At 47.6% G+C, this 18163-nt stretch overlaps 1 protein-coding gene across 1 annotated transcript in view; it reads left to right on the forward strand.

Annotated features, from left to right (window-relative positions):
- The first annotated feature begins 485 nt into the window (after positions 1–485).
- The window catches only part of STOX2 (storkhead box 2), a 244525-nt gene continuing 226847 nt past the window's right edge, over positions 486–18163 (forward strand). The window contains exons 1-2 of the mRNA XM_078852521.1: positions 486–727; positions 1041–1443. The gene's annotated coding sequence lies outside the window, so the exon portion shown is untranslated. The remainder of the gene's footprint in view (positions 728–1040; positions 1444–18163) is intronic.

Raw genomic sequence — 18163 nt, forward strand, 5'->3', positions numbered from 1 at the left:
AATTGTTTGGCTGGCCATTAATGCTCATGAAATTGGTGCGGGAGGGGGTGAGGCCAGAAATGAGGTTCCCAGCTAATGGGAGCTGCGGGGGCGGCGCGGGCAGTGTGCGGAGCTCCCTGGCTGCCCCGAAGTGTAGGAGCCAGAGAGGGACATGCCGCTGCTTCCGGGAGTCGCGTGGAGTGGGGCAAGCCGGGGACCCTGCTCCCCGGCGGGAGCTCAAGGGCGGGATGTGCGCCCCTCCCCCCAAGTTTGCCCACCCCTGAGGTAAGGAGTTTAGTTTTTAACACCGCCTTTGTAGCTTTGGGAACACTTGTACAGCTTGTCATACCAAGAAAGAGAGAGCAGAGTTTCATGGGCCCTTGGGCACAGGAGGAGAAGCAGAGCTAAGGGGAGGGAGGAGGAGCAGAGATCAGGAACAGAGACGCCCAGGGAGGCAGGCTCTGGTGGCTGCACTTTTATCCCTCCTCCCTTAGCAAACCTCAGGGCAGCCCTGCCCAAGCGGTCGCCGTTTAGTTCAGGCACGATCCCCCGCCCCTTGGTGTCTCCTCCTAGGGAGGGTTAATTTCCCCGGGTTAGCTCCAGCCGCTTTGCAGCTCCTCCACCAGCCGGGACCCCGCTACCTGCCCCTCACCGGGATACCGGAGCAGGGAGCTCGGCGCCCCGAGATGCCCTGTCTGGAGACAGGGTAGAGCATGCCCCGAGCCGGGAGAGGAGCCGGGAACAGGAGGTAACGTGCGTCTGCAGAGCTCCGCAGCCCAACCCGCCCCCCGGGAGCTGGCTGGCTGCAGAGCACGAGGCTAGGTGGGGAGGGGGCGGCAGGTTGTGCAGGAGGAGCCGGCGCCCAGCACCGCTTTGCACCTCCCGGGGCGGCAGGCGGGCTGGGCGCACGCGTGCAGCTGGGGGGGGGGGGACAGGAGGCAGCCTAGGCCTGTGCTGGGGAGAGGGGCAGCCCGCCCGCCCGGTGGGTGTGCGTGTGGGGGGAAGCTGCGCCCAGCTCCGCCCTGCCTTGATGGGGGCTCGGGGGTGTCTCTTTCGTGCAGAGGCTGCGGCGCCCCGTAGCCGCCGCAGCGATGCCTCGGAAGGCGGAGAAGTTTCTGCAGATCGCCCCGCACTCCCTGGCCATCGTCCTGAGCCCCGGGGCCGCGCTGGAGGCGGAGGAGGGGCGGCAGGACGGAGAGCGGCCGCCGCCGCCGGGCGAGGAGCCGCCCCAGCTCGGGCGCCACCGCATCGGCTACGAGATCTTCGCGGACTTCAAGCAGGAGAACATGCAGCACTTCTGGAACCCGCGCGTGACGGCGGCCGTGGCCGAGACCTTCTTCCTGGGCTGGCTGGACGAGCAGGTGCTGCTGATCCAGGGCAAGGAGGAGCACCTGGAGGTGCTGCGGGAGGGCTGGACGCGCCGCTCCCTCAAGCCGCCCGCCGGCTTCCGCATCAAGTGCCTGGGTAAGTGCTGCGGGGCTCGCCGGCGTCGGGGCAGCCCCCTAACCGGCCCCCCACCCGCGCTCGGGGCAGGTGCCTGGTGCCTTGGCTCCCGCTTGCCAGACTCTGCAAGCTCCCCTCTCCATACGCTCGGGGCACTAAAATAGCCGAGTCTCCAAGCAGGCACCACTGGTGTTTTGAACACGGCGTCGTCAAGCCCTACACGGAGCAGGTCTGCATGACGTGGTTCTTGAAAAGCTGGCAGTCTTTGGTGGCTCTTTCTTTCCTCCAGGTACACTCGTTGTTTCTCCTGCCAGTGACGCTCACTACGGGTAGCAAGGGTAGGAAATTCTGGGTCAACAATCCCAGTGTAGATAAGGCCAAAATTTGTGTGTGGGAAATGTGAGACTCAGTACGTGCGAGGAAAGGCAGCTGGAATGGGGCTGATCCTGAATTGTGAGTGAGGTTGATATTAAGCTAGCCCACGGTTCTCTTTGTTGTTGACCCGTTCTTTTTCTACTTAGTTTCCCCTCAAGTTTATACATTTTTCAACTGTGTTTTTAATAACTATGCAAATCAGTTATATTCCCTTGTTTTAATCAGCAGTTCATGATCTTTATTTTAGCACTTGGGGTCAAAAGTTCAAGTAGTACACAAGTTCCTTGATATAATTTAGCCTCAGCCGCCCCTCTCAACATCATTGTTCTCTTATCTCCATCCAGGTTCAATGAAGGATTCCCTGTGCTAGGCTCTTCTGATATAATGGATAAACTTTAATGCTTTTGCCATTCCTTAAATTGGACAAATCTCTGTACAATGCCAAACCTGTCCTGAGCAATGATAAATAGATTGTAAAATTTGCAGTACCCGACTGAATTTATCTTGCATGCTGAGATCTATTTCAAGGTATTGCCTTTCTACCAGATAAGTGCATCAGTACAAAGTCACACTAGTGAACAACTTAAAATTTCTGTGCCTATTCTTTATTCAGTGGTGCTGTGCACCGAAAAAGACAATTTTTATACTTTTGCTTTCAACATATATATCCAGCAATATTTACTATGAACAAAAACATTGTGGTTAAGTGCCAGATTTGTGTTTGATTTGGATTTTAGTAAGTTTGAGTTTGGTAAGCAGTAGAAACTATGGACATTTCATTGTGATATTCTATTTTATCTATATAATCTCAGTACTTGTTAAATTTTTAAAGGACTAACTATTTGGAAACCGTGTGTTCAGTAGTCTGTTCAAATTCTCGAAACATTTGCCTCTACAGAAAAATAAACAAACATGTAAGCTGTGCAATTCTGGACTTATGAATGATTTTTTAAAAAAATTGTTACTTTATAAAGATGCATACCACTTATTTTAAATAATTTGCATTCAAAAGTAGGCCAGACGGGCTACTAGTTAATCCAGTAACTGTAGTAGGATCACATTTCTTGAATATCTTTCTCTTTAGAGAGTGAAATTAAAACTGTAAATTAGACATATTTTAAAAAATGCCTATTGCTATTTGAAACATCAGTTACACTTAGTCTGATTCTGTTTTTTCCACTCATCCTTCCGATTCACTTATATCACGGATAGTCAATAGATAAACCACAGGCCAAATCTGGACTGCCAGATGCTTTTGAATGGAACCTGAAATCATTTTTATTTTCTCTGGAGTTTGGACCTTGACTATATTTTGACCAAGAAATTTGGACCTTGACACAAAATAATTGACTTCCAGGCTCTGACTTATATTGTAGCTTCACAACAAAAAGATGAACATGTTGATGGGGAACTTCTGAAAACTGACAAATTTCCAGATGCTCCTATAAAACATTTTTAAATGTGAGTAATGGCACTTGAATTAAGGTTTGACCTTTAACTAACCTGTTAGAGTAGTAGTCAGTTTATAAAACTATGGAATATTTCTGTTGTTCAATTATCTGTAGCGCAAAAAAAAACACCCCAACACATTGTAATTTGGGTGTTCTGGGTGGCTTGAGTTTGTATGTGCCACGATAAGCATTTTTATGGTAAAGAAACAAAGGATTGGACTAGGAGTGAATTTCTTTTGCAATTCAATAAATGGCCTTTGAAACTATAATTGATGTGTATCATATTTTGATGAGTGAAGTTCTAAATAATGGTGCCTTTCCCCAAGAGAGAGATACGTATTCATGCAGTATTTCTGCCTGTAGTCTAGGAATTAGTGTATCCTTCTGAGTTTAAAAAGAGAGCATTTTGTTTTCAGTATTTGTTCTAGCTTGCTAAAGTACAAGGAGTTAAGCTGTAGCTCTCCACTGTGTGTTGGGGCAGTGAAGGACGACTCAGGATCTGAAATTCTGATGGGTAACTACCACCTAGGGTAATTTACAAACTGTAGCTCTCACAATTTCACTTACAAAGGGAAGACCTAGTTTCAGGGTTCTATTTACAGGTGCAAATGTTATGACTTTCCATGTTAATATGGTTGACTGTGAAACAAACTACTTTTTCTTTATCAATTCTTTACCTCTTGTACTTTATATAAATGGTCTCTCCAAACAGCTTACAGGGTTATGAGGATGCTCTCAGGTTAAAAATTGTGTATCTTTTTAAATAAGACATTTCCTTTCTGGCGCGAATTGCTTGAGTAAAGTTACTAGGGGGAACAAAGTTTAAATGTCTTATTTTTTGTTGCTTAAAATCTCAACCTCAATTCTGATTTAATATAATGTTTTGGTATTTAATGTGTCTTGTCCCCAGCCCCCCTTTTTTAGAGTGTATAATTGATGTGTAATAATTGTGTATTATTTTGTATTACTGTAACACTCAGTAGCCCTAGTCATAGACTTGGACCCCTTTGTGCTAGTCACTCTACAACAGAGAATGAAAGATGGGTCCTGTCCCAAAGAGCCTACAATCTCAGGGTATGTCTACACTATGAAATTAGGTCAATTTTATAGAAGTCGATTTTATATAGTCGATTGCGTATGTCCACACTAAGCGCATTAAGTCGGCGGAGTGCGTCCTCCTACCGAGGCTAGCATCGATTTACAGAGCGGTGCATTGTGGGTAGCTATCCCACAGTTCATGCAATCTCCGCTGCCCATTGGAATTCTGGGTTAAACTCCCAGTGCGGGTGGTTTTGGGTACATGTCGTCAGGCCCCCCTCCTTCCCCGCATCCCTCCCTCTGTGAAAGCAATGGCAGACAATTGTTTTGCACCTTTTTTCCTGGGTTACCCATGCAGACGCCATACCACGGCAAGCATGGAGCCAGCTCAGCTCACCATCACCGTACATCTCCTGGCGCTGCTGGCAGATGGGGTACTGCATTGCTACACAGCAGCAGCTCCTTGCCTTCGTGGCAGATGGTGCAGTAGGACTGATAGCTGTTGTACGTCTCCTGGATGCTCCTGGCAGACCTCGGTGAGGTCGATCGGGGCGCCTGGACAGACATGGCTATTCTCCTCCTCTTAGAGCATCAAATGGGAGCCAGAGACTCCAGGTCATTCTCTTCTTTAAGTTTCGTCTCATGGAGATTCAGTCCTGTCTGGAATATCATGTCAGCTGGAGGCTTCTGCCTCAGGCTGCTCTCCCAGCCGGCAGCACCGCACGGTCGCACCTACCCCAGCCTACCCCTTGCTCCCATGGCTTATGAAGCCTGGACAGTAGTAAGGAGCAGTTCATCTATAGTCTGAGCAAGTGCAGAATGGTGGTAGAATGTGCCGTTGGACGTTTAAAAGCTCACTGGCACTGTTTGCTGACTAGGTTAGGCCTCCGCGCAACCAACATTCCCGTTGTTATTGCTGCTTGCTGTGTGCTCCATAATATCTGTGAGAGTAAGGGGGAGATGTTTATGGCGGGGTGGGAGGTTGAGGCAAATTGCCTGGCGTCTGATTTTGAGCAGCCAGACACCAGGGAGATTAGAAGAGCACAGCAAGGTGCACTGCACATCAGAGAAGTTTTGAAAACCAGTTTCATGACTGGTCAGGCTTCGGTGTGACAGATGTGTGTGTTTCTCCTTGATGCAAACCCACCCTCTTCCTTGATTTTAGTTCCCTGTAAGCCACCCACCCTCCCCCCTTCGAAATAAAGTAACTATTGTTTTGAAACCATGCATTCTTTCTTTATTAATTTAAAATAAAAAAAAGAGAGAGAACGGACAAGGTAGCCTGGGTGTGGTGGGGGAGGAGGGAAGGACAAGGTCATTTGCTTTATTGTAGCCACACTGAGAATCAAACTGTTTGAATGACAGCCTTCTGTTGCTTGGGCCATCCTCTGGAGTGGAGTGGCTGGGTGCCCGGAGCCTGCCCCTCCAAGTTCTTGGGCGTCTGGGTGAGAAGGCTATGGAACATGGGGAGGAGAGTAGGCGGTTATACAGTGGATGCAGCAGGGGTCTGTGCTCTTGTTGGCTTTCCTGCCGTTCCAGCAGACTCTTCATCATGTCCGTTTGCTCCCCCATTAGCCTCAGCATCGCGTCCTGCCTCAGCTCTTCGTGCTCACTTAATGCTTTCCTGGACTCTGCCACTGAACGCCTCCATGCGTTCAGCTGTGCCCTATCAGTGTGGGAGGACTGCATGAGCTCAGAAAACATGTCATCGCGAGTGCGGGTTTTTTTTTTGTTTTTTTTTGGCCTTCTAATCTGCAATAACCTCAGGGATGGAGATGATGGGGGAGCGTAGATTCTATGCTCTACGATTCTGGGAGGACTGCATGGTCGCCTGTGCTGCTGAGTTTGCCACGCTGACCAAACAGGAAATGAAATTCAAAAGTTCCCAGGGCTTTTCCTGTGTACCTGGCTAGTGCATTGGAGTTCAAAGCGCTGTCCAGAGCGGTCACAATGGAGCACTCTGGGATAGCTCCTGGAGGCTAATACCATCGATTTGCGTCCGCACTAACCCAAATTCGACCCAGCAAGGTCGATTTTTAGTGCTATGCCCCTCATTGGGGAGGAGTACAGAAGTCGATTTTAAGAGCCCTTTAGGTCAATGGAACGGGGTTGGCTGTGTGGATGCAGTCATTTTTAAATCGACCTAACGCGGCTAAATTCGACCTAACCCCGTAGTGTAGACCAGGCCTAGGTATAAGACTAGAGGGAACAGATTAATTTGGTCAGATGGGGAGGAATACTGGTAAGGAAACAATACTGGTCACATGATAGGCAGTTGTCTCAGTGCACCAACTAGCTGTTCGTTGTCAAGCTTTTTGTAGGCATCATCACGCAGGAGGGTGTGTTAGTTTTGCAGATTTTATGGGGTGCTCCTCCCAATCATGAAGGACAGCATGGGAGATAGCATGAAGATGCTTGTTTGAAAACTTAACAAGTGGGCAGTGGAGGCTGGCATCATGGACTGATTGTAGGCAACTGTTGACAACTCAGTAGCAAATGAGAGATGATAGGCAAGATGGGGTTTGACTGTGAAGGGCCTTTAAAGTGAAGACAAACGTCTTATATTTGGTGTGATAGAGAAGAGGGAGCCATTAGAGGTATGAATGAGAGAGGTGACATAGTCAAAGCAATGGGCTAGGAAATGATCTTGGCAGCAGCATTCTGAGTGGATATGAGTAGGGCAAGACTGCATTTGTTAAGGCCTGAAAATTCACTGATCAAGATGAGAGCCTGGATGAGAATTTTAGCTGTGGGGATAGATAGGAAAGGTAATCTCTTAAAGATGTTATGCAAGCAGCATTGGTCAAGATACAGCCGTAGCCTGGAAGGGAGGACCTAGAAGGACTAAACCCATGGCAAGCCTTATATCTTAAGTCATTTGACAGGCCTTTTTCTCCATATTTGGCAGAAATTCCCTCTGACCCAAGCCAACAAAGGGTATGTCTACCCAATAGCTGGGAGGGCGCTTAACAGCGTGGGTACATACCTGTGAGTTCTGCTCAAGCTAGCACTGGGAAATAGTACCCCAGTGGGACTGTCCTTAGGTGGCTAGCCTGAGTTGCTTCCTGTGCCATTGCAGCCATGCTGCTATTTTTAGGTGCTAGTTTGGGCAGAGCTAGCATGTCTGTCCACCCATGCTGGGAAGCCTCCTCCCAGCTGCTGTTTAGACATAACCAATAGGGATGTGAGGGGTAGTATAGGAAGTCCTCTCTTGCTGGTGGAAATGGAGCCCTCCTTCACCCTCTTCAAAGGGGGGTAGGGGAGAAGGGAAATGATGGGCGGGGAATTGGGACAAGAGTTGCCCTAAATGCCAGTAGCCGGCAAATGGGTGTGTATATGAAATCTCCCACCCCCAACTCAAAATGGCTGTTTTTAATTTAAAAATAAAATGGGCCTGAAACCTGTTCCTTGTCTTCACCCACCCTTTGGAGTTGTCTGCTGGGGTTAGACCAGCTGCTAAGGTAGTTTTGTGGTTCCAGTAGGGTCAGAGAAGTGGGGTACTTTGGTGGGAGGTTTGGGCAGATCAAGTCTAGGGATTAATGGGGCTTGTGTAGGGGAGGGGTAATGGTGGCAGCTTCTGTTTTATTTTGGGGCGACTGTGGAACTTCAGCTTCTATAGCACCAAGGGGTGTTGGATGGTGTCCTATGACTCTAACATTACTAATCTGGTGCTATGGTTACATAGGATGAGAAATGGAATGTAAACGGGTAATTGTATCCTTCCCATAATATGGAGTTATAACTCTAGTTCAAAAGTTTAATAAGTAGCCTTGCTGAAGTGTAAATAACATTCATTTTGTGGTTTTAGCTGATGTTCTTTTGCATTTACAAAATACCAGAACCTAGAGTTTGCATATGATTTAAGCCCCCTCCCTCCGACAGAACATAACTCAGCATTTGATATAAACTATGAAGCTACAATTGGAATGTATGAGAGTGCCTGTATATAAAATATATCTTTAGTTGCAGTTAATAAGATGGAAAAGACTAAACTGCCACCAAGTGCACGTGTGTGCCAATTTCAGACCATTTGTACATAGCCACACTTGCATGTACTGAAATGCAGGTAGAAGTTTGAGAGCAAAGACGTTATACTGCTAAAGAAGAAGCAAATCAACTGGACTAGTTCTGGGGCATGATCATCTTTTAAATGTGTAAATGTGCATTTTCAGCATAATTAGGTGCCTAAAGTGTGAATGATTGCAATTTATTTAAAAGAACTCTGATGCGTTGTTCTCCCTTTCTACAAGTCAAAGTGCTGAGGGGTAGATTTGAAACTGAAAATATTTAATTTTTTGTATGTGTGTATTTTTACATACTCTAAAACAATGACAGAATAAGCATAACCAATCATAGGTGTCAGAGTAGCAGCCGTGTTCGTCTGTATCCTCAAAAAGAAAAGGAGGACTTGTGGCACCTTAGACGCGAACACATTTATTAGAGCATGAGCTTTCGTGAGCTACAGCTCACTTCATCGGATGAGAGCTGTATTTTATAATTTTAAAATTTATTTTATCATATAGTCTATAATTGGTGAGTGGATATTTGGGAGCTGAATGGAAAACTCTAGCTAGAACTTCAGTGGCTTTTGGGTCTGATGCTGGAGCTATTTTATTATTTTGGAAGTGATGATTGTACAGAGACCAAAGAACAGTAGGCTGCTCAGCTACTGGTGTGGCTACGACAATGCAGTAATAGCATTGAACACTGTTGCTGTGGTTGACCTTGGTGCTGTCAGTTACTTCTGTCTCTGCCATGGCAGGATAGCCATGTAATCCTGTGAAACACAGTGGATTCAATTCCTGCTAATGGGGGTCGTGGTATTCTTTTACTTATTTTTGCTTGTCTGGACACCTTGAGGAGGATTATAAGTTTCTGCCCTGCACCAAGATTGGTGTGCATGTGTGAGAGAGGGCTGGGGGCGGGGAAGTTTTGGAGGTATATGCTTTCTGTCCTGGAACAATCGGTGTCTCCCTGTTCCCTCCTTCATTTCCTCCACTGCCATGTGCAGGAGGTGTCTCCTTTCTTTCTCCTCTAAGCTCACGTGAATGGCCTGCACAGGTGTGTGTGAGGCTGGAGAGGTCCAGACAGGTCATCCGTCTTCCCTTCTCTTGTATAATGTAAGTGCTAACATTGCGGAGTGATTATAGATGCACCCTCGTTTTTAGGGTTTAGGTGAAGTTGCTTAGATCTGTGGTGGTGGTCTGAGGTCCAGGACTGGATTGTGGAATAAGATATTGGGGGTGAGATTGGAGACAGTGGTTCATCAAACTGTTGTTTGGACATTAAACCACAATTTAAGGACTTCAATAGCTCAGACATAGGTTAGGGGTTTGTTAAAGGAGTGGGTGGGTGAGATTCTGTGGCCTGCATTGTGCAGGAGATCGGACTACTAGACGATCATAATGGTCCCTTCTGACCTTAAAGTCTATGATCATATGAAAAGGGAGTGAGAAACTTCAGTTGTGTGTGAGAAATTAACAGAAATTGCACAGAACAAGAGGAGATATCTGCATAATGTCCAAATAATTCCTTTAACTCACCCAGATTTAAAAACAAGTAGTTTTCACGTATTTCTGAGAACACAGTTTCCAGTTCAAGAGCTGGGGGTGACAGTGATACTGTCAGTGCTGTGCTGGTACATGTGAACCAGAAAGTAAATGGGTTTAAGGTACATGTGAGATTGTAATGTCCAAGTATTCTAGTCTGTGCAGTAATGTAGGCTCTTGCCCTATTCTAGTGTAGTACAAATAGGGTGACAATATACTTAATACTGTACTTGCAATGTTGTCTCTCTTAGGAGTGTTCAGTGCTTCTGTTGTAGCTTTCATATACTAACTGGTTGTATTGTAACAGCTTGTAATGCTTCCATTTTGAAGCTGATATTCAGGAGTTAGGAAATTATAGGGTGTGTCTAAATTTCTGCCTTGGATGGAGAGAGAGCTTTGGAAAACATTTGAAGACTTGGAGCAAGCTGAGCCTGGCATACTAAGGGTACTGATGGGGAAAATGGTTACCTTATGTGAACTAATAGCTGCCAGGCATGGAATTAATCGTGTGTGGTTGTAAGCTTTCTGATGGTAAGCTTTCTTGTAACTTTGCAATGTTCTGTAACTTTACGTCTTTAATGAGCGTTATACAATTAATGATAGAAAAACACTCCCTATTTGACACCCTTTCCTTTGCCTCCACTATTTAATCTTTGTCATCCTTAACGGTGACCTCTCCTCCTTTTGTGTCCCCTGTGCCAACACAAATCAGCCTGTTGCTACCTCACCAACGCGGTTTGTGGGTGTTTCCACGTCAGCAGACATCTTTTCATGTCTTCATCTCCTCTTGCGTTGCCCATTTGTAACTTCCTCCTTTATTGCTCATGCTTGATCTTTGGGTCCTAGATGTTCGACATGTTTGAAAGGCTTTCATACATTTTATGGAAAGGCCACGCCTTTTTATAAGCACTATATTAACAGTGGGTTAAAAAGACGTTACCAACCTTTACACTCACTCTTTTGGTCCTTCCCAAAAGTAGTCTCCCTACTTAAAAGCTGATATTTGAAACTGAATTTTCAAGAATGGCTGTGCAATAATTAAACTAAATAGCACCAGTTAGCACAGTCGGCTCTGTGGAGCATTGTCCATTGTTTGTATGCTACCATGCATAACAATGGAGAGGTTATTACAGCTTTTTGAGTTGAAGCTAAGTGCTTCCATTCTCTGCTTTCCTCCTTCCCAACGAAAAATTAACACCCCACTAATTTAGCTTTAGAAATTCTTTCACAGTGATTTTCTAGTCATTAGTGGTTGACTGTAGGATGTGTAGGCTACTGGACATTAAATGTTATTGATTTATAGCCAGTCATAAAACATGTATTTTTCTTTTTCTTAATTATCTCCTTTAAACCGTGAAAACTTCTTTTCAGTGCGGGTGTGTTGGGTTTCATAGTAATAAAACCTCTGAGGAGGTGGTTACCACACACTCCTATGCACCTTTTGTATGCCTCATGTTGGTATTGCTATGGGAACTAAGGAGACTTTGGCAATATTTCCCCCCCTCCCCCTGAGCTGAGTAGTGATTTCCATGAAGCATTTATTAAGATAGGGTGAACTCAAGTTGCAGTGGGGGAGGTTTAGATTGGATATTAGGAAAAACTTTTTCACTAAGAGGGTGGTGAAACACTGGAATGCGTTACCTAAGGAGGTGGTAGAATCTCCTTCCTTAGAGGTTTTTAAGGTCAGGCTTGACAAAGGCCTGGCTGGGATGATTTAACTGGGAATTGGTCCTGCTTTGAGCAGGGGGTTGGACTAGGGGTCCCTTCCAACCCTGATATTCTATGATTCTATGAACTTTTAAACTGACAGTATGATGGAGATGCTTACGAGTTTGTGGGAAGTAAGATTCTCCTCACTCAGGCAGTACTTCTACTAAGAAGTGCAGGATCATGTATTTAATATATCTTGTAGTTTCTGAGACTGGGGGAGGAAGAAAGATTCCTAGGTAAGAGTGGGGGAGGGAGATTGATAGACATTTGCCATGTATTGCTTGTCAGAAATAGTTTCATAAGCTAATATTTTGATCACCTGGCAGCGGAATCCTCTTTGAGCTGAGTAACACAAATTGGGTTTGTGCATTTTCCTTACATTAAGCAACTGTATACGGTGTGTTTAGTTAAAAATAGTTTTCAATACTTCACTGGGAAGATAAAAAATACATCATTTTTCTTCTCTCACTCAAAGCACCTCCTGATCCAGAAGCAAAGCCAAATACACTGGTGCATTGTATTCGTTGTGCAACATGAATAAAGGATTTATAAGGTTAATGGGCAGCTAGCACTGTATCTCTCTCTCTCTCTCTCTCTCTCTCTAAGGGATTCTTATATGACCATTGTGGAAGGGTATGTGTGTGTCTCCTGTGATCGCTGCTCTTTTCTGGATGCCTACCAGCTCCTGACACTTCCTGTTGACATAAGAGGTCAAAAGAACTGGGGGGACGAAGATGGGGATGGGACCTGTGGTCTTTTCTGTGTATCTGTGCACACAGTAGATGGGCACTTTTGGAGTGAGGGAAGTACTAAGAACTCTAACTCATTGTTACTTCAAAATAATTAACATATAAATTAACTCTTGTTCTCTTGGGGTATGTCTACACTACGGAATAAGGTCGAATTTATAGAAGTCGGTTTTTTAGAAATCAGTTTTATATATTCGAGTGTGTCCCCCCCCACAGAAAATGCTCTAAGTGCATTAAGTGCATTAACTCGGCAGAGTGCTTCCACAGAGGCTAGAGTCGACTTCCGGAGTGTTGCACTGTGGGTAGCTATCCCACAGTTCCCGCAGTCTCCGCTGCCCATTGGAATTCTTGGTTGAGATCCCAATGCCTGATGGGGCTAAAACATTGTCGCGGGTGGTTCTGGGTACATATCGTCAGGCCCCCTTTCCCTCCCTCCCTCCGTGAAAGCAAGGGCAGACAATCATTTCGCGCCTTTTTTCCTAAGTTACCTGTGCAGTCGGCATACCACGGCAAGCATGGAGCCCGCTCAGGTAACTGTCACCCTATGCCTCCTGGGTGCTGGCAGACGCGGTACTGCATTGCTACACAGTAGCAGCAACCCATTGCCTTCTGGCAGCAGACGGTGCAATATGATTGGTAGCCGTCATCGTCATGTCTGAGGTGTTCCTGGCCACGTCGGCCAGGAGCGCCTGGGCAGACATGGGCACAGGGACTAAATTTGGAGTGACTTGACCAGGTCATTCTCTTTAGTCCTGCAGTCAGTCCGATTGAACCGTCTTATGGTGAGCAGGCAGGCGATACGGATTGCTAGCAGTCATACTGTACCATCTTCTGCCGAGCAGCCATGAGATGTGGATGGCATGCAGTCCTTCTGCACCGTCTGCTGCCAGCCAAAGATGAAAAAGATAGATGGAGTGGATCAAAACAAGAAATAGACCAGATTTGTTTTGTACTCATTTGCCTCCTCCCCTGTCTAGGGGACTCATTCCTCTAGGTCACACTGCTGTCACTCACAGAGAAGGTGCAGCGAGGTAAATCTAGCCATGAATCAATAAGAGGCCAGGCTAACCTCCTTGTTCCAATAAGAACAATAACTTAGGTGCACCATTTCTTATTGGAACCCTCCGTGAAGTCCTGCCTGAAATACTCCTTGATGTAAAGCCACCCCCTTTGTTGATTTTTAGCTCCCTGAAGCCAACCCTGTAAGCCGTGTCATCAGTCGCCCCTCCCTCCGTCAGAGCAACGGCAGACAGTCGTTCCGCGCCTTTTTTCTGTGCGGACGCCATACCAAGGCAAGCATGGAGGCTGCTCAGCTCACTTTGGCAATTAGGAGCACATTAAACACCGCACGCATTATCCAGCAATATATGCAGCACCAGAACCTGGCAAAGTGATACCGGGCGAGGAGGCGACGTCAGCGCGGTCACGTGAGTGATCAGGACATGGACACAGATTTCTCTGAAAGCGTGGGCCCTGCCAATGCATGCATCATTGTGCTAATGGGGCAGGTTCATGCTGTGGAACGCCGATTCTGGGCTCGGGAAACAAGAACAGACTGGTGGGACCGCATAGTGTTGCAGGTCTGGGACGATTCCCAGTGGCTGCGAAACTTTCGTATGCGTAAGGGCACTTTCATGGAACTTTGTGACTTGCTGTCCCCTGCCCTGAGGCGCATGAATACCAAGATGAGAGCAGCCCTCACAGTTGAGAAGCGAGTGGCGATAGCCCTGTGGAAGCTTGCAACGCCAGACAGCTACCGGTCAGTTGGGAATCAATTTGGAGTGGGCAAATCTACTGTTGGGGCTGCTGTGATGCAAGTAGCCCACGCAATCAAAGATCTGCTGATATCAATGGTAGTGACCCTGGGAAATGTGCAGGTCATAGTGGATGGCTTAGCTGCAATGGGATTCCCTAACTGTGGTGGGGCCATAGACGGAACCCATATCCCTATCTTGGCACCGGAGCACCAAGCCGCCGAGTACATAAACCGCAAGGGGTACTTTTCGATAGTGCTGCAAGCTCTGGTGGATCACAAGGGACGTTTCACCAACATCAACGTGGGATGGCCGGGAAAGGTACATGACGCTCGCATCTTCAGGAACTCTGGTCTGTTTCAAAAGCTGCAGGAAGGGACTTTATTCCCAGACCAGAAAATAACCGTTGGGGATGTTGAAATGCCTATATGTATCCTTGGGGACCCAGCCTACCCCTTAATGCCATGGCTCATGAAGCCGTACACAGGCAGTCTGGACAGTAGTCAGGAGCTGTTCAACTACAGGCTGAGCAAGTGCAGAATGGTGGTAGAATGTGCATTTGGACGTTTAAAGGCGCGCTGGCGCAGTTTACTGACTCGCTTAGACCTCAGCGAAACCAATATTCCCACTGTTATTACTGCTTGCTGTGTGCTCCACAATATCTGTGAGAGTAAGGGGGAGACGTTTATGGCGGCGTGAGAGGTTGAGGTAAATCGCCTGGCTGCTGGTTACGTGCAGCCAGACACCAGGGCAGTTAGAAGAGCACAGGAGGGCACGGTGCGCATCAGAGAAGCTTTGAAAACCAGTTTCATGACTGGCCAGGCTACGGTGTGAAAGTTCTGTTTGTTTCTCCTTGATGAAACTCCCCGCCCCTTGGTTCACTCTACTTCCCTGTAAGCTAACGACCCTCCCCTCCGATCACCGCTTGCAGAGGCAATAAAGTCATTGTTGCTTCACATTCATGCATTCTTTATTCATTCATCACACAAATAGGGGGATGACTACCAAGGTAGCCCAGGAGGGGTGGTGGAGGAGGGAAGGAAAATGCCACACAGCACTTTAAAAGTTTACAACTTTAAAATTTATTGAATGCCAGCCTTCTTTTTTCTGGGCAATCCTCTGTGGCGGAGTGGCTGGTTGGCCGGTGGCCCCCCACTACGTTCTTGGGCATCTGGGTGTGGAGGCTATAGAACTTGGGGAGGAGGGCGGTTGGTTACACAGGGGCTGTAGTGGCAGTCTGTGCTCCAGCTGCCTTTGCTGCAGCTCAGCCATACCCTGGAGCATACTGGTTTGGTCCTCCAGCAGCCTCAGCATTGAATCCTGCCTCCTCTCATCACGCTGCCGCCACATTTGAGCTTCAGCCCTGTCTTCAGCCCGCCACTTACCTCTTTAGCCCGCCACCTCTCCTCCCGGTCATGTTGTGCGTTCCTGCACTCTGACATTATTTGCCTCCACGCATTCGTCTGTGCTCTGTCAGTGCGGGAGGACAGCATGAGCTCGGAGAACATTTCATCTCGAGTGCATTTTTTTTTCTTTCTAAGCTTCACTAGCCTCTGGGAAGGAGAAGATCCTGTGATCATTGAAACACATGCAGCTGGTGGAGAAAAAAAAGGGACAGCGGTATTTAAAAAGACACATTTTATAAAACAGTGGCTACGCTCTTTAAGGGTAAACCTTGCTGTTAACATTACGTACAAAGCACATGTGCTTTCATTACAAGGTTGCATTTTGCCTCCCCCCACCGCGTGGCTACCCCCTCCCCCTCCCCCCTCCCTGTGGCTAACAGCGGGGAACATTTCTGTTTAGCCACAGGCAAACAGCCCAGCAGGAATGGGCTCCTCTGAGTGTCCCCTGAAGAAAAGCACTCTATTTCAACCAGGTGACCATGAATTATATCTCTCTCTCCTGAGGACAAAACAGAGAGATAAAGAACGGATGTTGTTTGAACGCCAGCAAACATACACTGCAATGCTTTGTCGTACAATGATTCCCGAATACGTGTTATTGGCCTGGAGTGGTAAAGTGTCCTACCATGAAGGACGCAATAAGGCTGCCCTCCCCAGAAACCTTTTGCAAAGGCTTTGGGAGTACATCCAGGAGAGCCGCGAATGCCAGGGCAAAGTAATCCTTTCACATGCTTGCTTTTAAACCGTGTATAGTATTTTAAAAGGTACACTCACCGGAGGTCCCTTCTCCGCTTGCTAGGTCCAGGAGGCAGCCTTGGGTGGGTTCGGTGGGTACTGGCTCCAGGTCCAGGGTGAGAAACAGTTCTTGGCTGTCGGGAAAACCGGTTTCTCCACTTGCTTGCTGTGAGCTATCTACAACCTCCTCCTCATCTTCTTCGTTCCCAAAACCTGCTTCCATATTGCCTCCATCTCCATTGAAGGAGTCAAACAACACGGCTGGGGTAGTGGTGGCTGAACCCCCTAAAATGGCATGCAGCTCATCATAGAAGCGGCATGTTTGGGGCTTTGACCCGGAGCGGCCGTTCGCCTCTCTGGTTTTCTGGTAGGCTTGCCTCAGCTCCTTCAGTTTCACGCGGCACTGCTTCGGATCCCTGTTATGGCCTCTGTCCTTCATACCCTGGGAGATTTTGACAAAGGTTTTGGCATTTTGAAAACTGGAACGGAGTTCTGATAGCACGGATTCCTCTCCCCATACAGCGATCAGATCCCGTACCTCCCGTTTGGTCCATGCTGGAGCTCTTTTGCGATTCTGGGACTCCATCATGGTCACCTCTGCTGATGAGCTCTACATGGTCACCTGCAGCTTGCCACGCTGGCCAAACAGGAAATGAGATTCAAAAGTTCGCGGTTCTTTTCCTGTCTACCTGGCCAGTGCATCTGAGTTGAGAGTGCTGTCCAGAGCGGTCACAATGGAGCACTCTGGGATAGCTTCCCGGAGGCCAATACCGTTGAACTGTGTCCACAGTACCCCAAATTCGAGCCGGCAAGGCCGATTTAAGCGCTAATCCTCTTGTCAGGGGTGGAGTAAAGAAATCGATTTTAAGAGCCCTTTAAGTTGAAATAAAGGGCTTCATCGTGTGGATGGGTGCAGGTTTACATTGATTTAATGCTGCTAAATTTGACCTAAAGTCCTAGTGTAGACCAGGGCTTGGACTACTGTAGGCATTGCAGAGTGATTGCACTGAACAGTTTGGTTTTCTTAAAACTTGTTTTCAAGATAGTACTTCCCTCTATAATTAAGTATGTTGCTTTTATGAAACTACAGTTGTTTATGTTCTATGCAGAGTTACAAACAGGCTTGGGAGGGTTGTTTAACTTGAGAGATGTGTAAATGTTGACTTCAACTGACATACTGAAATTGATGGGGAAAAATAGATCAGTAACAGTCAGCGGGAGAGAAGCCCTCTGCAGCCCTGTTGTCATAGACCTGCTCCCCCACTCCTGTGAATGCAGGGCTGCGGAGGGCTCACTGGGGGGAGGGATAGCTCAGTGGTTTGAGCATTGGCCTGCTAAACCCAGGGTTGTGAGTTCAATCCTTGAGGGGGCCATTTAGGGATCTGGGGCAAAAATTGTGGCTTGGTCCTGCTTCATGCAGGAGGTTGGACTAGATGACCTCCTGAGGTCCCTTCCATCCCTGATATTCTATGATTCTATGGGCTGCTGCAGGGCTGGTGGCGCCCAATCCCTGCACAAGGTGTGAGGAGAGGCTGTGGTCCTCGTGGGACAGAGCATAGAACTCCAGCCAGGAATGTGAGGAGAATGATGAGCCATTGGCTGTGGGGGAAGGAGCCATTCAGCAGTGGGATGGCTTCCCCCTGCAGTTGTCTTCGTGGCTTTGGCCAGGGATCTCTGATCTGTCCCACCAGGACCACAACCTTCCCCATGCTTTGGGCCTGGAGCGAGTGTCACTGGCTGCAGGACCTTGCAGGGAGCCCCAAGCAGCTCCTCTGTCACAGTCCTGCTCGCTCACTCACCAGTCGGGAGCATGGGAACCGTCGCAGGGCAGGAGCTGTTCAGCAGCACCCTGTGGCTGGGGGCTCATCCTCCTCCTTGCAGTACTGGCTGGGAATCTCTGGTTCCCCAGGCCAGGACTGCAGCCTCCCCTGAACCTTGCCCCTCGTGACTCAGATCTCTTGGCCATGCTAGGAG

This window comes from Lepidochelys kempii, chromosome 4 (genome assembly GCF_965140285.1).
Source record: "Lepidochelys kempii isolate rLepKem1 chromosome 4, rLepKem1.hap1, whole genome shotgun sequence".
Taxonomy (NCBI): Eukaryota; Metazoa; Chordata; order Testudines; family Cheloniidae; genus Lepidochelys; species Lepidochelys kempii.